General features: G+C 41.8%; 1 protein-coding gene and 1 long non-coding RNA gene across 3 annotated transcripts in view; one reads left to right on the forward strand and one right to left on the reverse strand.

Moving 5' to 3' along the window:
• YES1 (YES proto-oncogene 1, Src family tyrosine kinase) overlaps nucleotides 1–10008 on the reverse strand; it is a 52956-nt gene extending 42948 nt beyond the window's left edge. Inside the window, exon 1 of the mRNA XM_037379430.1 lies at nucleotides 9810–10008. The gene's annotated coding sequence lies outside the window, so the exon portion shown is untranslated. The remainder of the gene's footprint in view (nucleotides 1–9809) is intronic.
• A 452-nt stretch (nucleotides 10009–10460) lies between these two features.
• Nucleotides 10461–22859, forward strand: LOC119144293. 2 transcript variants are annotated; one of them, XR_005103043.1, is made up of 3 exons: nucleotides 10461–10902; nucleotides 17042–18175; nucleotides 21721–22859. It is a non-coding gene; the product is annotated as an uncharacterized LOC119144293 (long non-coding RNA). The 2 variants fall into 2 exon arrangements; XR_005103042.1 differs by lacking the exon at nucleotides 17042–18175 and having other exon boundaries at nucleotides 21721–21748.
• The last annotated feature ends 1412 nt before the right edge of the window (nucleotides 22860–24271 follow it).

Below are 24271 nucleotides of genomic sequence, written 5' to 3' on the forward strand. Positions count from 1 at the left end.
GGCAACACTTCTTTGTCTTCATTTTATACTCTAATGAAGTCTACTTGAATAGAGCTGCCTCCACTTATTCCAGAGGACAATTTGGTCCTTTTGTGTAAAGCTAATCCAGTTCTCCCTGAAGTCAAGGGGAATTTTGCACTTGGCTTCAGTGTGAAAAAGGATCACGTCCTAGAACAGCAATGCTAAAATATTTGTGAATAAAAATAGGTTCAGATTTTCCACTTCCTAATTAGCTTAGAAAAATTTATAAATATATACAGATATAATTGATTTGATGAAATAAACAATTTTTAAAAATGGAAAAAAATTAATCTCCATTTCAGTTTAAAGCACAGGAAAAGTTGTTTTACACGGCAATGTTTTTAAAAAGAGACTATAATCTCATTCAAACATTCTGACTGTAAAACTGTTACTATCTAATGCATGTGCCTCACCTTTTCAGTTTCAGAGTAACTGAGGTGGGAAAAGTAACAATCCTTCAGGTCTAGGAAATACTTTAAAGAGAAGCAACAGTTTAATGGCACGGTTTCCAAGCTGTAGAAATCATGCAGCAATAACGCTTACGAACTTCTCAATTCTCCATCAGTGCTGCCAGGGTTTCCTCAAGAGCGTCTTACACTGTGATCAGTCCACCTGCTCAAAAGTTTAAGCAGGTCACTCTGTTGGCCCGAACATGGTTTGATTCCATCACTTAAGTTACCTAGTTACCTGGCTACACTATAGGACATATAATGTAGTAAACAATGTTTACTTCTAAGTATTCATATAACAGCAAAAATAAAATAGCATATACCTGCACAGCCAAATTAAGTCACATGCTGACTGACCACATGCCATGTTTATAATGGAAAGTTACCCTTCTGATGGCATGTTTTTAATATTTAAATAAAGAAGTATTTTTTTAAAATTGTAACATCAATTTATATTCAGACCCAAATTTACTGTTAGGATAACCTGTATTAAGTTTAAATAATTTTTAAATCATGTTGTTAGCCACCAAACTTTTAAACAAATTCGAATCACCAAACCAGCATAGCTCATACATAACCACCTGGAATCAGAATTTGAACACCTACATAGCTGAGGTAACATAAGCTGTACAAGTGTAGAGGATCCCCTGCGCCAATTAATATCATTTAGATATTAATTCACTAGAATCCAAGAAACATTTAGAGAAGATAAGGTTAAAAGACAGAGGAGAGATTTTTGTTCATATTTTCAAAGAAAACAAAAATTTACAAGTATGAGATCTATCCATTCTAACACCTTAGAGGTTTTGGTGACCAAAATTAATTAACAAATTAAAGCTAACATTCCCTTTCTTAAATAAATCCAACAGATTTCAAACAAAATGTGTTTTGCATTTAGAATTATTGCCTTCTGTATCCTTATCTAAAAGGCAACATATTATTAACGTGTACTTTAAAATGTAACGGTGGATATTTATATGAATTTTGATCAGAATTTCAATTCGAATGCCACCGAACATAAATTAGAAAGAAAAAAAAAAAAAAGTCTGGCATATAACTTGGGCTTTCATTGCTTAAATAGTTACATATATAGGTTAAAATAATTATTAAGACACTCTATCCTTACATTAAATACACATGCAGAAAATATATGCCCCTGGCAAAAAGCTAAGATTAGTGTAAACCTAATTTATAGCTACAGTCAATATATTTTACTGACCAGTACGACTCAACCTTTCTTTGGGAAAAGAACGAAGAAGCACAAGTGTAAAACTAAGTAAAAAGAATTTTAAATAACCATATAAAATCAAGGTGGCATGTTTGTTAACGTAAGTCACTTTGTATTAACTTAGCTATGATTTCACCATGTATACACCAAATTTAAATAGTATTCTGAAGGTATGGTAGACCTAAGCTGAAGCGGGGGGAAGTAATCAAAGGAGCCCTACATTTAACAACCAATGCAAATTAATTCCAGAATATTTAAATACACTTACTTTGTATAAACAAATCAAACATTTCCAGGGATATATTTTTTTAATCTATAAACTATCACTTGTCTCATTTTACATACATCATAATAGCCTGAATCAATCAGTCCTACAGATTTCTACAGCATACAAGCTAAGAAATATTTCCTAGGATGCAAAAGACTGGTATCTTTAGCAATTACATAATATATATAATTATTCAGCAAGCTATTTTGAAAGCTTATCACTTTAAATAACCTCAACCACTATGACTTATGAATTAAGTATATAAATGTACTTAAAAGACAGTACAGAACTGTACTTGAAAGTAAAAAAAAAAGTGTCCATATATTGCATCTTAGCCTCTAAAGCCACATACAAGTTAGCATTTAATGTGTTTTGTCTTCTGAAGTTGAGAATTTTGTACTTGCATTTTGCTCACTCATTTGAAGACCACAGAACTAAAAAAAACAACACAAGGATGTCCCAAAACATAACTTTTTTTTTTATTCACCCCCTACAGAATATTAATCAAATACGTTTCAGGTTTGAAAAGTAGGACTGCTGGGAAAAGGAATTTGACTCAGGAAAATTTCCCCAACTGACTAGTTGACAGCTCATGAATTATCCTGGTTTTCCCTTATTTTTCCTTCATGGGTAATCATTTTCAAAAGGAACAGTATTTTGCTCTATGATGTAAGTGTTCCTGAACGGAGTATTTAACTTTACTATGAAAACAGCAATAAACATGGATGTCCACAGTGAGATTTGTACACTCTTTTTTTCTCTATCCGATGCATGTTTTTCAGTTAGGTATGGAGGAGCTATTACAACCTTTAATAATCATTTAAACAAATAATTAACATTGGTATCAGTTAAACAAATCCCTCCCTCTCTTTGCTTTCGGGACTTCACCATTCTATTAATGTATCTTCTACCTAGAACTTGGGGGGGGGAGGACAGGGGGCAGGATGTACCCAAAAAAACAAAACCAAAGAACATACTTTGGCAAAATTCCCAATTATCACATGCCTCAGAAACCTCAGAAAAAAGAGAGCACACTTACATTTTAAGATATTACTGCTGGAAGGAAACCTGCATGCTGTTTATTTAGAACAGGCAAAATCAGAACTGCCACCTGTTGTTGAAAGAATCCATTCTGAAATTTTCCCTTTAATGGAACTTCCAAAAAACTTTTACCTGAGATGTTAAGAATTTCTCCTGAACGGGGCAGGGGAGGAAATAAAAAAGGGAGATAGTTACCTAGATGGGCTTCTGGTCTGATTCATGACAGCTGTTCTTTCAGTAGGCTTTACTTAATGAACACGTGCATCAAGGAGAAGCACTGTTACAATTCAGGATAAAAACCAAACAAACCTGAAAACCACAAGTCTTCCATCTCCATGCAGTACAGGACAGCCTTCTCACAAGAATGATACACAACTCACTTGGGCTGGTCATCATGCAAAGTAGAGAATTGTCTTTGCCATACAGATCTTATCTAAACATTGCATAAATTTGTATTGGGAAAAAGAAAAAAATTCCTGTATTTTCAGGTTCACCTGTCACTAAGTATTGCAAGATTTTCTATTAAGAGAAATTACGTACAAGTGCATAAGATACACTACTCCATACATTTGCAGCTTCATCATAGCACCAATATTAAGTTCATACCTTTAAGAAAGTGTGGAGTACTTCAGCTGAACTACTGGAATTGAAGCTAGTCACGAATACCGTGTATCAACAAAAACACCAGAAGTAAAATATTCTGCTGGCACATACTGTTTTCAGCTCAAGAAGTTATCGGAAAGGGGGCACAAAATACTCACTTTTATTACCATAAGCTTTCCTCCTATTTCATCTCACCCTTGCTTAGCCCTCACATAAATATAAATGCTATGTCTTTACAGATTTTCAAAATGTGAAGTTGGGTATTAGTTTTGGTGCAGATTTTTAAGATGTTTGGAGACCACTATTTTACACAAATTTCAGGCCTGCATGTTAATTCTGTTTCTCACTGACTAACCTTGTTAAACTTTTGACTGAAACATTACAAATTTTGTCTGTTAATATGCTTCTGAAAACCTTGGTTTGGAAATCAGTAAGGTAAGATTTTCATGTCAAACTGCAGACATTCAGAAAAACAGCATCAGAACCAAGGCAAAGAAAGGCGATACAAGAGAACTGAAAAACTAACTCGGAAGATGTACTACTAACTTATTTGCTATAAATACATTAAAATGAAATACAAAACTTTCGTATTTATGTTCAAATTTCCTCCTCAACTGCAGCTCTTTGTTAATGTTCTCTTTCCCACAGTTTGCCAAATGAATGCTGGTTTCAGATAAATGTATATTTTGAAAATGAGAATATTTTCTAGACATTAATAATATACTCATTTTTCAGTGGTGCATGCTTTGACCAAAGCCTTAACAGTGTTGCTCATCTTTGAGGCACATGTTCATTAAGTTAAGTCTATGGACAGGCCAGCCCGTTACACATCAGTCAGGAAGCCCATCTACCACAAATACCTCTGAGTCAGACCAGAGGTTCACCACTGATCTCCACCGTCTGACATGCTCGGCAGTCCTGGATGCTCAGGAAGGGAGCCTAAGAACCAGGAAAGCCTGTGGCCATTCTATCCTGTGCAGTGTCTTTTAGCTTCTGGACTTTGGGGTACTGTTGCTGGCAAAATAGGAGTATTTACATTGAATAAGCTAAGCTGTTAAAAACCAACCAGAAACAGGAAAAGCAAGGTATATAGGAGGACTTTGGAGGTGGTTTGTGGTTTTTTTTTGATTCTTATGTGGTTACAAGTGTCAGTCACAATTTTGGTCCCTCATAAAATGTTCTTGAAAAGCAAGCAGATACACATAACTCACACCTGGGTTTCCTTTGTCATATTTTAAGCATAAATATTATTTTTTTTTTATCTAACCATGCTAAAAATAACTTATTAAAACCAGGTTGTTCACTATTAGTTTTAAGTCATCTTTTCCTGGATGACTGCCAAAACAGTTACAATGCTATACAATTGCAATACAGAAGAGAGTCATAGTACCCTCCAATTACTCTTTAAATACCTCACACAAGCACTGCCTTTTCTTACAATTGTGAGGGCATTAAGTATGGTAGAAAATTTCAAAACCTTTAGCCCAGATACTGTATTTTGTCATCCTGAAGCTGAACTTCATGCGCACCATCAAGAAGTTTACTTGAACTATGGATAAACATTGGAACAGGACTGAACATGAACACAGTACTCCACTCCAACCCCTCTTTTGTAACGGGGCCATCAGTCCTGCTAAGCATACCTGACTGCAGTTATGCTCCATCATTCACACAATCAATAAAACACTACTACTGTCTCAGTTTTGCAGGATCAGAAGGTGCTTTGGCCATGTGCAAGCAAAGGAAATTAACCCCACTGAACCAAAGTCTTCCAATATGTCTTTAAATGTCTGATCAACACTCCTGAAAGTTTCCCCGAGACAAAGTTAAAGGCGCTGATGTACAAAGATTTACTTACGTGGGTGGGTTGACTCAGCTTCACTGTCAATGGAAGTAAATGAAGTTATTCACTTTTGTAAACCTGGTCTACCTGATCCTAAAATCTGAACTGAAGGGGCAGCTAAACACTTCTGAAGAATCATTTATTTTTCCCAGACTTCTGGTGTGAAAAAACCCACAGAAACATGTATCATAAGCCACAGAAGTTTTCCATCCCCCTGAAGTACAAATTTGAAAGACGAATTATTTGAAGTTCAGTAGTGCTATCAGAATTCAGAATTTACGTAAACGTTGAAGATATGGACGCAATCAATATAGATACTTACTAGAATGTCTCATATAACATTTGTAATCGTGTTTGCCTTCCAAAAATACAAAGGTAAAATACAACCAGGTTAGCAAAAAAAGTTATCTAATTTCCTATGCTCCATCTTCGAGTACTCAAGAAGCTGAACTACAGATGATGCCAGTCTGAGGTTTCAGTGGTCATTACTTCCTCGGCACTCTCCAACCATACCCTGCAACATTACCTAACACTACAGTCAAGAAAAATCGAAACAAAACCCTAATCTCAGCCACAACAGTCAACGCAGCCTTGGAGTCGTTTACCAACGATCCCTACAGCAGAATCCTGCTGGGCTGTGGACTTTGGACACAAACCAGGGCTAGTAATCCTCACAGGAGACCATCAGCTCCAGGGCTCATTTCAGCTGAGCACAACTTTGATCTGACTTGGGACACAGTGTGAAACCTGGTGCCCTATGCAGGTGCCTACCCAAACTATTTCCAGTTATCCTTTACATTTTTAAAGAATATGTGTTTAAATCTAAAGGGAACAAAACTCACGCATAAGTAATAACGTTTACTTACTTAAGTTCTAGCATTAATGTTGCTATCATCTAGATCTCTGATCCTGCCATCAGCTGTGCACGTTAACTCTACCTAAGGGTGCAGTCCCGCTCATTTCAATAACTTGCTTTGGTGCCAGTTTCTGCTTTGTTGCATTGGTACTGTTAAGGATAAACGCCCATAGGTGGGAAAAGGCAGTAAGAATGACCTCTTAAAAATTAAACTTGTCCTACAGTTAGTTGACAGCATCTTTTCAGCATGACTTCTCCCCTACTAAATTCAGCATACGTATGGGAATTTGTCCAGGTTTGCCTTCAAAACCTGGCAATTAATAACACAATCTGGAACCCTACTGCTCTAAGTCACTGGGTTTTGAATGCAGCTGGGGACTGTAGTGACTGAAAGAAGTTACCATATGGCAACCCTAAAGCAGTTTGTATTAAAAAAAAAAATATTAAAGTTCAGTGGTTGCCACATCATAAAATCCATCACTATAAAACAGCATCCTACTGGCATTCTTAAGGAGAAGAAAAACAAAGTACGTACCAAGAACAAGCTATTTACTTGTATTTGGAGGTAGTTCCTCCAGGACAAAACCTAAACCATTCTGTTACAGTAGTTTGAGAAAACTACATTTCTCCCTCACTAATCAATCTGTTACACCAACTAGCAGAGGACTTCCAGTACTAAAAGCCTGAAATCTTTCACAAGGGCTTCACAGAAACCACAGACTGTGCACGTATGCACAGAAGGCGTCCTATCTGAAAAAGGCTGCTTGATGTGACGCAGCAGAATAAGGATGCTTTCCTCAAGTAGTCTTTGTGTTAATTCTGACACCAATTTTTAAATTAACATCAAGGCAGCTTACTCGAACTGCGATCAAAATACGAGGCAAAACAGTTGGATCCAAGTAGGGAATACAGATGAAAGAACATATTTCTTTTAACTAATGGTTTGAACACAAGGAATTATCTATTGCAAATAGACAGCTCTGTCCACAGATAGTGCATATAGAAACATAAAACCAAGCAGTTAATAAAGTAAACTTTGACCACATAAACTGGCATGTGCCACACCACAGACTTTCACATCACTCTCACATGACGGTCACCATTTATTGGAGCAAAGAGAGTGCTGATTTCATTCTTCAGGAGCTGCAGAAAGTATTCAAAGCTCAAAACAAAGAGTATTCCTCGAGTGCAGAACCACAGTTCTCTGCTCTGCTACATGAATACTGATAAAACCCCTAAATCGTGAACTGCAGGTTTTCAATAGTTCTGTTACACAGTATGCAGCACAGCAAAGATTTATGATGTCTTTTTCTAGCAATTTCAAATAACATTGCAACTTAAACGTACTTCCAATTTCATTCATTTCACAGCCAAAGAACTGTTGTTAGGCAATAAATATCCCCCTTGAAATTTTCTCTTTATAATACAAAATACAGATTAAAGCTACCTTGGGCTCACTACTCTCATTCCAAATTAAGTTCTTCAGATTTCAAAGAGGGGTCCAAATATTAAAAAGTTATTGAAAACTAGACCAGTAGTGCTGCACGCAGCAATATCAGGGAGGCCTCATTTCCTGCATCCATTTCCAGCTTGAGAAAAGCGTTGATGTGAATTCTCTGGTGTACTGGTTAAGGGCTCTCTTCTACCTGGCTTCCTTATTTTCACAAATTTGGTAGAAATTGCTTACCTGGGAGACCTCTGCTGCCAAATTTGTTTGAAAGCATCTAACAGCCAGAAGAGCCTAATGAGGGACTGATGGCACAGATACTGCAGTTGCATTTCAGCTGTACCTCCTGAGGAAATAAAGCTAAAGAAACCTGTGGAATAATTACCATCAATCACTGCTACCAACTACTGTCACCTTTTCACATGCCTGGTGTCGTTGGATCTTTTTCTTTGAAATTCAGCATAGCACCAGTGCTGCTCTCCTTCCGCTCGATAATGGACACTACCTCATTCCAAAACTAATTCTGACACCCTAGCTGTGCAAAACACACCCATAGTCTCTGCTCCATGTTCAGCAAGAACCTCCTATAGCTAAATTGACTGACACAGGAGAAACACGAGTGGAAGTACAAGGTTTTGCTGTTTGGAAAGGAACAGCTCTTTACACCTATGAAGCCTGCAGAAACATTGAGTTATGGCAAAACTGTACTACCTACGGACAGAGATACTGCACGCATAATAGACAAATTTTATTAGAAATCTCTCTTCAAGGGCTTACTTTCCAAAACTGAAAGGAAAAGGCTCTAATGTAAACTTTTGTATCTTGCTTCCCTCACCGAATGCCGATTTTGCTTGAAAAATTTGCCTGAAGTTTCATTCAGCTGTTTAAGAATTATTAAGAAAAAGACAATACACTTTGCTTGGCAACACACTCTGAGTTTTAAACCAGTTTTGGAACATTCTGCCAGTTTAAATAAATCCAAACATCTATTTTTTGATTAATGACCAGCCTCTGCTTAGTGTTGAATCCAGCAGGTACGTCTCAATACACCTTCTTAACAACATGAGGTTGAGAAATATTTCTATCCCGGTTTTCCTGGCACAAAGCAGACCGTGCCCACATATGGACATCTGTAACGGACCATTCCGAAATGAATGCAACAAACCCGTGCGTTTGCACTGTGGTACAACGGGGAAGATGCCACGCTAGCCCTCGGCCCGAGGGATGTGCACACAGCTTTACGCACAGCAAGCCTGCCTGCGGGTCCACGCAGCGCGGAAAGTCAGGGACAGCCTCGGCTGGCACAGGGGCCTGCATGTGTCCCGCACGCTCCCCAAGCGTGAGGAAGTCAAGGAGGCTTAGAAAAGTGATATGACTGAACACTGAAATTACTGACTCGGAAATTTAAAGCAGTTGCGTTCCAGCTCAATGCAAGGAAACAAACCAGAACAATGAAGGGGGAAAAAAATAATATAAAATAAAATAATTCCACTCAGGCCAAGCTACAGAAAACTCGCAAATCTGTTTCCTGGATTCTGCCCTTCTGCATCCTGGAGCCCCGGCCGGCCGTGCGGATACTCGGCCGCCCGCGCCCGGGAGCCGAGCCGGGACCGGGTTACGCCGGGTGCCGCACGCCCCCGCCGGGGAGCACCCGCCCCGTAGCGCCCCGCGACCACGGCAGCCGGTCGGGAAGGGGCCGCGGCGGCGGGGACGCGCGGCGCTGCCCTCCCCCCCCAAACTTCGTTCCCCTCCGCCCGCCCCCCGCGGCCAGCCCGGCCCCGGGCAGCGCGGAACGCCGCGGCTCCCGCCCGCCCGACCTCTCGGCCCCGCGGGCGGGGGCGCGGGCCCGGAAAAAAGTTGCTGAGCAACTTTCTGCAGAGGAAGGGGCCGGGGATGAGGGACGCCCCCCCCCACCCGGGGCGCGGCGGCGGGGCCGCCCGGCGGGGAGAGGCCGGGGGCGGGCGGCCGGGGCCTAGCGCCTCGGCGGGCGCCGCCGCCATCGCGGCCGCCTCTCCCGCGGGGCGGGGGAGCGGGGACGCGGCCGGGGCCTCACCTGCCTCTCCTCGGCGTGGCGGGTGGGAGAAGGAGGGGGGGTGGAAGGAAGCGGGCCCCCCCCCGCTCCTCCCGGAGCCGCGGCGACCCGGGGAGGGAAGGGGGGGAGGAGGGGAAGGGAGGAGGGACGAGGAGCAGGAGGAGGGAGCCGGCGCTCCGGTGCGTGCGGGGAGCCGGAGCCTCGCTGCGGGAGGAGGAGGAGGAGGAGGAGGAGGAGGAGACTCCCCGCCCCTACGGCCGGGCTCTCCGGCGGGCACCGCGGCCCCTCCTCCGCCCGCGCTTCCCCCCGCGGCCGCCCCATGCGCCCCGGGCCAGGCTCGCCGCGCCTGCCGGCCGGGGCAGCCACTCCGTGCCCAAGTCGGAGGCCGTGGGGGGGGAGCCGGGCGGCCCCTGCGGAGCCGAGCCAGAGGCGGCCCTCTCCTCCGCTCCACCGCGCACGGAGTCAACATGGTGGATGCGCCCGGAGCAGCTGCTTCCCCGGCGGGCCCGTGGTGCGGGGGCGGCGGGGAGGGAGCCGGGGCTTGAGCTGCAATGCCCCGCGGCTCCGAGGGCGAGGCGTGGGCCGTGGCCTGCCCCCGTCCCCGTCTCCCCGGGCTGGACGCGGGGCTGGGTCGCGGGACCCTTATCGGGCTAAACATGGGGGGGGCGGCCGAGCCGCGTGGTTGCCCTCCGCCGCCCGCCGTGTCGGGCGGGAGGCCTCGGTAAGCCTCTCGGCAGGGGAAAGCTGAACCTGAGAGATTTCGGCAGCGGGAGCCCTGCGGCGTGGTGAGGGAAAGGCGGACAGAAATAACTTTAAAACTCGTCAACCAGGCATCTCCAGGTGGGCCAGGGCTTAGGCCGGGTGAGCTTAATGCCTTTGGGTCAAAACCCTGCTGAAGTGCAGGGGCCGCGGCGGCGGGCGGGCGGCTCGGGGCAGCCCCGTCCTGCTCCACCGCGCAGACCTGTCGCCCTAACACTCGGCAGACAAAGGACAAGCCTGTAAAATAACGCACCAGTAAGTCCGTGGTATTCTGTGTTAAGGCTTTCCCACTCGTCGCAATTCCAGAAGTCAGCGTTCCACATTTTAAGGAAGAGAGCGTTGGATTTGTGTCAAGGTGGGCTTTACGGAGAAAGGTCGTTCAAATGCATCTAGCCTTCAGAACTGCAGACTGCAAATTGCCCTAAAGAAGCAATGTTACTAAGGTTTACATGGGCAAACTGGCAGTTCTCATTCAGCATTAACTTTATTGTTTTCAGTTCTCTAATAGTCAAATTTGACACTGGAATAGTGTTCACATCTCTTGCCTCTTTATTTGGTTCAAAGGCTGAATATGAAACCATTGTTCACTAATGATAATAATACAATATATTTTTAATCTTTAAAAAAAATTGAACAGGATGTCCAGTTTATCTTCCAGGCAATGCTGTGGAGTAAAGCCATCTGTATCTTTTAATTTAAGATAAAGCATTTGCTTTTACGGGACCGTAAATACACGAAGCAGTTAACAAAGTACAAAAAAGTTAAAAAGTGTTTTGGATTTGGAGACTCCTTACCATAAATTGTACACGTGTAATCCTGTTAGAGCAGTGGAGTTTAACATGTTCCTGTTCAGTCAGGAGCCTAAATAGCATTATACAGAACTGATTTTTAATATTGAAGCCAACAGTGAGTTTTACAAATTGACCTGGAGCATGAATTATTCGACTGAGGAGGAGGTCTAGCAGGCTGGTCGGAGCACTGGGTCTGTTGTGGCTTCAAGGCACCGGCTGGGCTTACAGTAGTCTTGAGTGAGACCAAGGTTTGACCTGTATCAGTTGCGGGGTTTTTATACACAGGCAAACAGTGTTGGGTAGTTACAGCACAATGGTAACTGGAAAATGGAATAAGCCCCAAGTATGTAATCTTCTTCATTATGCTTCAAAGTTACTAGGTTTTTTTTAAGAATTTTTTCAGCATTGGGCTAAAACTTTGTAGCTTTTGGCTATTTTTTTGGTGAAAAGCTATATGCTTTTAAGGCATATTGGCTCTTGCTAGCTGTCACTGCAATTTGACTTAAAGAGTTTTAGGCCAGGGACTGATGGATGGGATTACATAGCTGTCCTTTCTCCCAGCACCTGGCTGTGCCCACATGGCACAGAAAGGTTTGTTGGGTTTCTCAGTTCATCACACCTCTCCCATTGCTTTTTCTCCTTAGGATGAATATAAGGAATAATTTTGTGGGCTTCTGAAAGACAGAGCCATTAACTGTGGCCTCCACTTGCTGTCTTAAGTGTGTATATGTGTTATCAGCTGCCACAGAGTACTGGGGCTACACCAGTAATCAACTTCGGTTGATCGTGGAGGGACCAGTGCACATAATTTCAGGCACAGTGTGATTAAAATAGCAGAACAGTTGGGGAGAAGATGAGATGACCAGTCCCATAACTGACATCAAGCTCAGAACCACGCCATATGGGCATGAAAGAATAGATTAAGGGTTTGAGTCGGGAGTCTTGGAGGCTAGACATGCTTTCATTGCAGTGGAAAAATTGACTGCTGCTTAAATTGTCTTGCACTTGTCACTGATAGTCTGAGTGTTCCTCATTTTTATAAGGAAATGTTGAGCAGGTGACTTAAAACCATCAAACTGCTGGTGGTTCAGTCCATTTAATCCTGCAATTAATGGAGGGGACCTGGGGCATCATTGCCACCTTCTGCCTGCGAGCCAGCCTGCAACCTGTTGCCACATTTTACTTAGTTAAAATTCCCTTATGCTGCTGCACTGCTGTCACTGAGTGGGTGCGCAAATCTGTTGCAGTGCTGTGAGCGCTCTGAGCCGTGCAGGTGGACTGACACTGCTTGGTATTTGTTCAGGAGGCATCAGCTGGAACTGACACCAGCTCAGCTGTGAGTCAGCCAAAGCCGGTGCCTGCTTTTAGGAATTTCCCACCCCTTCTGCTCTATTGGTTTAAATTAATATTTTTATTTTGTCCAGGAAAGAGAGGAGCTACCCTCACATACTGTAGTATGGCTGGAACATGGTGCGAGATGCTTACTGCTGTAGGGGTTCATTGCGGCTGTTTGCTGGATACAGTTTCCCAAATAGCCCTTCAGACAGGCTCAGCATTCACCAACTCCTCCTTTTTTAGTTGGCATTAGCATAGTCCTAAATATCTGTGCAAATGGTACACAAAAAATGCCTTCCTAAATGTAGGGTATCTTTCAGAATTCTCATATAGTTGAGTTAATTTCTAAAGAAGGTGACCATTTATGTTTAAACAATCCTTAACATTTGTTTTTTCTGTTCGAATTAATGATTGGTAGGATCAAGTACATACTATGCCAGAGGAAGTATTTTTAGGATTATAAGGGGGAATACAGATGTAAGAGCAGAAAGAAAAAAAGGAGGAACAGAGGAATAGAGATGGAGGAAGGCAATATTTCAGGTATTGATGTGGGTTCAGTGATTCACAATTGGGAATGCAGGACTTGTATCCTGCTATTTTGAGGGAGATGGGCAGATTGGTGTTCTGAAGATACATGCCAAAGGTTAATCTATGGCATATTTTATAGTAATTTGGAAACATTGAGACCTTAATGAAAACACTTGGTGGAATTGTTTTCCAATAAATCGGAATAAATAGAAAAATATTGTAGTGGTTCATGGTCTCCTGAAACAATTTTTTCTTTTAAAAGATAGAAAAAGTTCTTCTGGACCTAAATTCATTCCTTCTGAGAAATAGCTATCGCTTACTCTTTGAAAGTGTGGAAAACTGGTATTTTATAGCAGCATCTCCTAAAATTCATGGACCGAGTTCCCATTGCTCGTTGTACTGTGTGATCCTATTACAAAAAGCAGTTCTTCTTGGAATTGATTAGTATTAGTCACACCCTTTCTTTTAAGCACTTGCATCACTGTTTTTAAGAATAGGTTTAGCAAAGCATGGGTAGTTCTTCTGAATCTGAATATTCTAAGTATTAGTCGAATAAGTGGGTAGTTTTTGTTTTGTCATGTTAATTTCTTCAAGTGAAGCTATTAATGAAATAATTGATTTTTTAAAGTGAAGCATATTCCTTGAATATAATGCAAATTACATATGAATATAGTAGTTCAGTAAGGAAATGGAGTGCTAAGTCACTGGGTGATGTATCTGTCATCATTTCCTATTCTGAAGCAAGTATTCCATTTAAGGTTTATGTTAAACTTCAAAATTTTTTGTCACAGATGCCCCATTTTGCCTCAAAATAGTTCTGCATCTCCAAATGCCCGGGATCTTTGTGTTCGGTGTGCACATCTATTTGCAAGATTAAATATTCCATTCTTTCTCAAGTAATATTTCTGTTTGATCTTGTGTAACATGACTACCTACTTATGCATATTATACTTTTAGCAAGTATGTGGAGGGTTCTTTTTGAAAAACATTGATTCAAACACTGGTTTTGAGATTATTTAAAGTTATTTTTGAAAGCATGCTAGACTTGAAAAACCTTATACTTCCAAACCTGTTGCTATTCGTGTCACATCTAGTTATATCAGACATGCTGGATTACATTGTATAATGAAAGCCGTATTGCTGTACTCTAATCTTTATCTCTTTTTATCAGATCTCCTTTGAATTGCGCATGAGTATTGCTTATGGTTACTTAAAATAACTGCTGCTTTTGTTTCAAGGGCAGTGCCACCTATGATGAACACTTAACACTCAACCCTTCTTTGGCAGCAGCTACACATCCTGTATCTTTGGTTCTTGCATGATTTAATTTAGAAGCTGCACAGACACATTCATTCTTTTGTCATTTAAATTTCATGTTTGAAAAATCCAAAACTCATGAAATCATACATGTCCAGAAAAATTTAATGCAATTACTTGGGCACTGTGCTCTTCTGAGAGATCTGGAACATCTGCTTTCCTCCTCACAAAGCGGGTCATGTACTCTTATTCAGAAAGGAAAATGACAAACAGTAGGAGAAAAAGAAGTATGTGTGGTAACATTGACCTGAACTGACTTTGGTTTTGACATCACTGCTAGTCGTTAATAGCCTGTAAGAGACTTCTGACCTCATTTGGTAGACAGTATGAAGGAGCAGTTTCTGCTGACTTTGGGAGACCTGCACATACTTGTTATCGGTTATACTTATTCTGTTATTCTTGTGCTGACTGCCTAAGACATTACTATGGAAGAAACACTTCATAAGGTTATTAGCTGCAAAATCCAAGTTAATACAGCATTTAGGGAGTGCTGCTAGGTGATTCTGCATCAGTCTTCTCTTCCAAGGCACCCTGAATTTTAGCTATGGAACACACATGCTGTTGTGGCGCTTTTATGCATGACTTCATAAAATGAAGCCAAGTGAAACAGAGTTAGTCAACTTCTTTTTTACAAAGGCATAGCAACTATATACAGAGTCTTAATGTGGCCCTGTGGGACCAGCCTTTCCTAATCAGCCTCTGTCCACCCCATTGTAGTTGTCCCTGTTGTATTCCCCTATCTTATTCTCTTCATCATCATCAGCCAGTAGTTTGTTCTTATGCTCAGCCATTCTTGAGACTCTGTATGGTCCTTTCCTCTGGGCTCCCACTCTGACTAAAGATGGACAAATTCCTCAGGCCTGTATCAATGCCCTTTATTATGCATTTAGTGCTTAACAGATCTTCAGTTTTCCATGCCAGGTTGTTGTTATTCTTGCCCTAATGTTTTGAGGATAATTGTCTGTCACAACCCTGGGCACCAGAAAGCCTGCTTTCTTCATTTAGAGGTGAATGTGATGAAGTTTATTACTTTGGGAATAATTCCGGGAACAAAATCATCCCCTCAGTCTGGGATGCCGGACAAATCCTTAGAGGAGAGCTTCAGTCAGGATGGGGCTGTTCACTGTCACGGTGTTCACTGTTACAGGTGGACATAACTGTTGTGCACCATTTAGAGATCTCAGAAAACTAGACAGCTGTCGAATGTGTGGTTTTCTTCTCAGCATGCTCTGTGTCCCTGTTGTTTCTTTCCCATCTTCTATTTTCTCATGACCATTCCTTCAGCTGGAGCTTACAGTCCCCTCAGGTCTGCTGGCATAACTACAATTGTAGTTTTTTTCCTATTTTTTGTAGTTCTGCCAATGTGATCTTAGTCAATTCAAGTCTCCTAATAGTTTTCTAAAAACCAAGAGTATGTTGATGCAGCTTTGCTAGGGAGTGACATACATACAGTTATGCTCACTGGCATGAGTAAAGAGGTAACACCACAGGGAGGAGGCCAGTGACTTCTTATCCCACCTCAGCTGCAGCCAGAACAGTCTAAATTTTCTGAAATTTCAGAAAGTAGGAAACCCCGGTGTAATTGCATTAATAGATGAGAAGAGAGCAGTGGTGATGGGGAATAGGAAAGACTAGATTGCTCTGTTTCCCTGGTGTTTAACTGTTACCTGGCTCTTCGCGCATCTCTCTCAGTTCCCACCGCACTCCCGATGAACACCCTTTGGTTTCCTTATTGCTATCTGCTTTGCTGCCCTGAAGCAACTGCAGTCTCTTCCATTCTTCCCTGACAATCTGTGTCTGGGTGAATGAGAGTCATGAATGAGGTAGCCGAGGTAACAACTACTCAAGGGCACTTGTGGAAAACCTGATTTTTAAAATCTGAAAAACACATTAAGAGATGGGATAAGTGTGGGTCCATTAAAAGCAGTTGTCTATAACCACCCAACTTCAACTTCTTAGGCTAAGATTGTTCTTGGCAATTGCCTGCCTCAGTGCTCTGACACTTGGAATGTGAAAATCTGCTGCTTTCTCATGCTAGGAGGAAGCAACTTTGCCAGCTGAGTTGTAGAGAAGCACCTCCACTTCCAAACTGGACACAGTCCTTTGAATTTTAGCAAGTCTCCCATGCAGGTGTCAGAGATATATGCATTTTGCAGCATGTGTTAATAATACATCCACATCTGACCTGATGCTAAGTGAGCCTCTGCAGAGTCTCACTTCGCATGTAGGGGCTTAGCAGATCTAAGGTGAATTCTCCAAAACCTGTCTGCATATCTTCCCACAAGTCCTACTCACCCAGGAAGATGGAGTTGTTTCGTTCCAAGGCTTAAAAGGCTAAGCCAGCATTTCTTTGCGATTAGATAGGCACACAGAGCTGGAATGGACCTCCCACCATGCAACAACTATTGTGGGAAAATGGTAGCAGCTTTTCCCTTCTCCAACACTTGCTTAAAAAGAAAAAAAGTACAGGAACGAATAAATAAGGAAGACTACTTCCAAGTTGTTCCTCTTTTTCTTCTGCAGGCTCCGGATTTGTCCTGTTGTTTTATCACCATGCTTCTTGAGAATCTGGCTCTTGGGGGAAAGGAGCATAACAGAAACCAATCGGAGCCCCCTCCATGAGTGCTGAAGTCGGTGATGAAACATCATGGCTGCTCAGAAGCTTTCCGTTCATCTTCTTCAGAAGGGAAAAAAGGGCTGATATAAAGGTTCAGGAGAACTAAGTACATGCCATGAATTCAGAACTAGAAGCTATAAAAAGGATGATGTAAAAAAAAATATTTTTAAGAAAGGAGAGTATTTACCAATACACATTTCTCCAAATTGTGAGCTATTTTCAGAAAAAATATTCATTATTATTGATTAATTTAATAAATTGTAATGATGGGTTAAAAAGATAAATTTATTATTCTCATAATAATGAGGCAATGCTAGTTAATAATATGCAGACAAATGTAGCTAAAATACATGGCGTTAACGATTGCATTAGTATGGCTGACATGGTGACATGGTGCTTCCTTCTGCTTGTTTTTCCTTTCACTTTTGGTTAAAGTGGGATTTTCCAAAGCACAAGAATTTAGTTATCCTACTCCTCGTTCCTTCAAAATAGAGCCTATTGAAAGTCAGACTGTGTGTTCTACGCTGTCCCATATTTTTGCTTTTGTTTTCTAATTGGGGAGGGAAAAAAAACCATGGAAAGTTAAAAAATATTTTTGTTTTAAAATGTGGGCTTGGGACATCTTTGATGCATCATCATAACACAACTAGAAGGAACTCTATTGTTCTCGATGGAAAATGCAATCCATTCAGGAACACCAGATGATGGGGGAAATGAGGGACCTAAACCATGACAAACTCATGATGAGTAATGACAAACCATCCTGAAGAAAAACATTTAGATTCGCTTGGACAGTTCAAAACATTTCGGATTCTTTTTTATTTTCCCAAAAGGGATTACATTGTTTTGGCATAACCAGCTTTTTCCTGTGGAAAGAAGTCAATATTACAGAAACAACTTTTCTATTAAAAACTATGAACAGAAAATTCTGGAGCAGCAATAGAGGGAAGCAGTCAAGCCAAAACCAAGCACATTTGAAAATGTCCTCCCTAGAGAACCTTATGACCACTCCAACCTAGCAATAAGAATTTTATATGAAGGTAAGTATATTTCACAGACACCAAACATAGTGTAATGAAATCCATGTGGCATGACTTAATGTGTTTCAACATATTTGAAATAATGCTGTTTCACAGGGACACTTGAAAACTCTGTTTAAAAAATGTGAAAGAGCTGTGCTGGAAGGCTTGGGTCTTTGAGGTGAAAAATCACATCTGAGGTTTCACAACTGATTTGCTAGAATTGGGCATTTTTAAAAAACTGAGCACTGCTTTTTTAAAAAAAAAAATCTCCGTCCACCACAAAAAAGTTTGTGTTTAGAAGCATACTTACAGCTTTAGAAACAGGCCGCAAAATTTGTTACTTAATACTTAGAAATTTACTGCTAAATTTGGTTTCTAAAAAAAATGGGCACAAACCTCTTTTTAACAACAGCGAAGTTTTTTTGAGAAACATACAGGATGTGGTACTCTTACTGAATTTTTAGGCTATGGGTAGTTAAGATAACCTGTCAGGCCATTTTATAGCCTTGTAAAAGTGGCTGTGAGTCACTGACTTTCTAGAACTGATGGTCATCTCAATGTCTGTTTTTCAGGACAGCTTCTGCTCTAAATGTGACAAACTTTGTCCTGGCTTCTTTTGTATCTGGGCAAGCTTCATCTTGACAGTAGTGGGTAGAAGACAGAGCCTGTTATTTCCCATTGCCCAAATTAATTACATGTTTTTCTGAGTATAATAAAGGAGTGATGCACCAAGTTTATGAGAAAAAGTGACCAACAGACCAGCCAGTATCAACTGCTCTGACTATCACCACCTCTCAGATTTCACCCACGCTTCAGCCCAGTCACTTGTGCCAGATCAAAGTGTCCCATATTGATCAGAAGGCACCAAGAGATGGGGATTGCCCAGCATTGGGTGGCACAGGTTTAAGGGACCAACAATCAAGAAGAGCAGAGCAACAAATCAAATGAGGTTTGTTTGAATATGACTGTTTGTTTGACAGGTGTTTGAATACTACTGTTGGCATCACACCTGTTGGCACATTGATCATTTGGTCAGCTAAGTTTTATGATCTTTCACCTGGTTCTTGCAGGCACGTATCTTTTTTTGTTGTTGTTCTTTGTGTGTAAAGTTTTCATAATGGGATGCTAGTCCCCGTGGTGGGCCTGGTAGGTGTTTATGTAATAAAACCTACAGTAATATAGACAACCCTTGCCAATCTGATGTGCAAAATAGCCACTAACAACTCTGAGCTTCATCACACCGCAGGGAATGCAGGGTGAGCTATTGAAGGGCCCAGGGCCATTGTAGATTTATGCTGATAAAATCAGAAAATGCTCTACTTGCTGCATGATATCTCTGGGAATGTCTGGGAAGTCAAATTAAAATGGAAGAGTAGATTTCATAGCTGAGGGCTTCCCCTTGAAGCACTTGTGGTTTTTCACTAGGTCAAAGAAAACAAATTACAAATGGATCCCGCTGAGGTTTGACAGATATTTTAAGGGTATTAGGGTTTTTAGTCAACATCACCTGACAAACAGTGTTGTTTATTAATAGATTCAGTGTGTTTCAATATAATTTTTCTCGTCTTTTACCACTCTTGATGAGGGTTGTTTTTTTTCTATAATTGTTTTGTTAGTCATTTCTGTAGGCAGCTAGGCAGCTGTTGCAAACGTTTATTAGTTGTGGTTGGCTCTGGATTTAACAAAATGCAACTGCACCCTCTTGTGGAGGCTGGTAAGTAGATTATTTCGGTTTCCTGGTACCACCTGGTTTATTTTTTCTGAACAAGTCAAATGAAAACAAATAGCAGAAGCGTCCTGAGGCCACACAGCAACAAAGCTTCCTGGAGAACTTCAAAAAAACAAACTGCAACTTTGGAATGTCTGAACTCGGACAGCCTTTGAAGACAAACTTCTGTGGGGAAGATTTTCAAAGGCACCCTGGGAGACCTTCCTGCCCTTGTTTTTTGTGGGGATCCCTATCATAATATATTTTTCAAGAGAAATAGAGTTGGTATGGCTGTATGCATAGAAATGGTACACTTACAGCTAAGTCTAAGGACAGTAATTCATTGAGTTTCCAGCATGGACCTGAAAAATAATTTACATTCATTCGGTGTGTGTGCAAATCCATGAACACAGATGTCGGTCTCCCTGTATGCACTAATGGAAATAGGGCATGTTCTTGCAGGCAAGTATGCTTGTGAACGGAGTATGTTAGGCTTCACGTTAAAAATATAGCTTTGAACACTTGTATATCTCGAGATGTCAGTTTTTTTCTGTGACTCATGTGGACACCTTATTTAAAGGAAGTGCATTTAAATTCATGAATGCATTTATACTCTGGTTTCTGAGGAGTGGTGGCAGGGGAAGCAAGAACTTCACCTGGTGAAACAAGTATATTGGCATGTCCAACTCCCACTCTGCAGTACATGGGGTCACACAGAGGGTCTCATACAGTATTTCCCTTACTTAAAAAAAAAAGAAAAATTGTTTACAGGAAATTACTCTTTCTGCAAAAAAGCCTCAAACTTTTTTTTTCACTGTTAGTGTGAACACAAGGACTTTCTGACTGAGACACAGTGAAAGAAATATGGATTAAAAAAAAATAATTTCTCATGTCTTCCATAAGCAGACACACTCACTGATAAAAGGATAAAAATGCCCCAAGAGTAACAAGACATTTGGGAAAATATCACTTTCCATTAGTAAATTTTAATGAAATGATACTAAAAGATTTTACATAATTGTAGTACACTAAGTATTCAAATGCAATAAACTCCCATGTGAGCAGCAGCAGTTTTTTTGTGGGCCACAGCACTGCTGTTCTTTTCTTGGAGCAAAGAATTAACGCAGAGTCTGCTCTGATGTCAATTACAAAGCTGGAAGAATTTGTCTTGCTCTCTGCAAATGGTTAATTAAAAAAAAAGAAAAAAAATTGTTATACAGCATTTGATTCCCTATGTAGAATGTAATGAGGTGAGTTAATTTGCATTTTTATGTCTGAACATGTTCTTGCACTGCCAGCATGTCTCACTGAGAGGTGAAATACAACCTATCAACACCTCTGGGTGGGGTAACAGAATTCAAGATGCTGGTCTGAAAGTCAGGTTTAAGGGGTCCTGGTCCGATACTAACATTGCCTTACCTGGGACAGGGCTTCTGTGCTTTCTGAAATTCCACAGCAATCAACAGTGTTTCACATTTGTATTTCTACTCGCTTGTGTGTTGTGCTTTTGCTCTGTGCTTTAAAGGGCTCTTTGCCATTCTCAGACAGTATATGTTTCTGCAGTCAGTAATATGGTGCTTGAACCCAGATGAGGATATAAGCCTCATTTTTATATCTCTGTTGGATATTTGCACTCATCCTGTATGCTGGACTTTATGTACTTCTGGCAGAACAGTGGTAAGCCTGGCACCCTGCTGGCTGACCCAGGAGGAGCAGCTATGGTTGCAGATCTCCAGCTGACGTGGCTTACATGGCCCGGACGGCTTTGGACTCTGTGGGCTGTCATAAAGGGAAAGAAACGGGTCAAGTACTCTCATGACTGTCAACATTATAATTTTGTTGTGTCTTTCCACAGGGCATGCAAGTATGCACAGGTGGATGGACAAAAAAGAATTACAAGCACCCTCATATACAGAAAAGCTACTACTTGGACCTCAACATGCATTGATTGCTTCATGCCACCAAACTCTGAAGGGCTCCTTTTATCACACTTCAATCATGGGAGCTTGCTCCTTTTCTAGAGCTAGCATGGATGTGAAGTTTATGCAGCTGCATCCCTCTTTCAAGTTAATTATATCACTCCAAGCACTTCAGCTATGATCCCACACTGCAGTGCTTTGCTCTTGAACCAGCCTGCCTATTTCCCTGGGTGCCTGCCACAGAGGTTACCTCCCTGCTGAAATCCTGGCATGTTATCTAGTCCTCTGTAATCTGAATTTCTTTCAAGCTGACGTACCCAGAATTTGCCACTGTAGCCATGTCTCATGTTTCTGCATGATTTCAGCTGATTTCCCAGTCTCTCTTGGGGAAAGGAGCATGTCCAGTCTCATTTAAAAAACCCATTGCTGAAAGCAAAGGATCTACAAGCAGATCAAACTACCTAACACAGTTCCCACATGGCTAATAAATAATAAAAAGCCATTTTCAACTCCTAGTATTGATCCCTTGCTTTATAATCCTGAGCACCTCTACCAGATACAACTCCACATCCCTGGCAACAGCTCCTCATCCCATACTCCAAATATAATCCAATTTCCAACCCTACCTTTAAAGAGAAGTTGACTTTAAGATGTACTGGCCTTGTGAAATGCAGGAAGCAAAAATTTTCTGTCCTTTCCACCCAGAACCCATAATTCCAGCCCTAGAATGGCTACAAAGCAGTGGCCTCCATTTCTCATCAACTCATCTTAAACAAACTCACTGTGGCCATGGGTACTCTTCTTCACAAGTCTTCTGGCCTTGGAAAATCCACAAAGAAACCTAGATCTTCATTTACAAGTGACCAGAATCCTACCAAATATCTTATTTCTCCTTCCAGCTTGAACATTACCCATGGATCCCCACTTGTGCTTCAGTGCATTGGTTTTGGCTGGGATAGAGTTAATCTTCATAGTAGCTGGTATGGGGTTTGGATTTGTGCTTAAAACAGTGTTGGTAATTCAGGGGTGTTTTAGTTACTGCTGAGCAGCTTACACAGCGCCAGGGCCTTTTCTGCCTCTCACCCCACCCCACCAGTGAGCAGCCTGGGGGGACACAAGGAGCTGGGAGGGGACACAGCCGGGACAGCTGACCCCAACAGACCAAAAGGATGTTCCATACCATATGACATCATGCTCAGCATATAGAGCTGGGGGAAGAGGAAGGAATGGGGAGACGTTTAGAGTTGTGGCGTTTGTCTTCCCAAGTAACCATTACATGTGGTGGAGCCCTGCTCTCCTGGAGATGGCCGAACACCTGCCTGCGGATGGGAAGTGGTGAAGAGAAAGCTCATTTTGCTTTGCTTGCATGTACAGCTTTTGCTTTGCCTATTAAGCTGTCTTTATCTCAACCCACGAGTTTTCTCACTTTTACCCCTCTGATTCTCTCCCCCATCCCACAGGGGGGCGGTGAGTGAGTGAGTGGCTGTGTGGGGCTGAGCTGCTGGGGAGGGTTAAACCACAACATCCAGTTAAGATAATTGGGTGCCTCTGGCATTAGGCTTTGCAAAACTCTACAATCAGCAAAACTCCTTCTCTGTTCATTTCTTCGGAAACCCTGACTTGAATATTAACCATTCTCTGCTAGCTGCAGCCTTCCCAAATCTTGCATGCCTCACTCATCCGGCCTAGCAGAAGCTCTTAGTGCCATGAACCTTTCTAGGGACTAGGAATAAATGTGACTCATTGGTCTCGTCATGGCTGGTGAATTTTAGCTCTAATCATAATCCTGGCTGCATCATGAGCACAATATCACCCACTCTTTACATCTAAACACTGCCCTTTCCCACAGTAACCCCAGTCCTTCACGTATATGCTGCAGGATCCTGGTGAATTTCTTCATCCCTTGCTGTCACAGAAAAGGGAAAATAGCTGGGGGTGGGGGCGTGGGGGGGTGGGGGGGTGGGGTGTGTGTGTGAACTGAGAAAGGTCAGTTCTGAGCCTAGTGTTGTGACTGGGGTAAAGATCTGGGTTTTGAAAAAGAAAGCATGAAAATCTGTGTTTACTGTGCATTCCTACAAGAACATTAAAGCTAGAATGGGGGCTACAGCTGGTAGTGACACATCAGGGTAACAGGACGGGACAGGATGTGGGTCCTTAGAGTGAAGACTGGAGTTGCAGCTACAGGAGAGGTTCAAGTGGAAAGGGCTAATCCAAAAAGGTAGTAGGGGGTGGAGATGCTAACCACAACTGCAGATTAAACTCTCAGCTCTGATTAAAGCTATGGTTAGAGTTTGGCGAGGGCTGAAGAGTCACATGACTGCTGGATCCAAGAGATGCATGGGGTTAAGCTGTGGACTGACCCTGGTAGAGGAATATAGCTCACTGTCTGGGCTAGTGTTGGAGGGGATTGGTAGGACATACGTAAACACTGTGGTTGCGTTAGAGTTAATGTTAGAGTTTGGTTTACAGGGATCTGAGGAATTCAGG

The sequence above is a fragment of the Falco rusticolus genome, chromosome 3, assembly GCF_015220075.1.
Source record: "Falco rusticolus isolate bFalRus1 chromosome 3, bFalRus1.pri, whole genome shotgun sequence".
Lineage (NCBI taxonomy): Eukaryota > Metazoa > Chordata > Aves > Falconiformes > Falconidae > Falco > Falco rusticolus.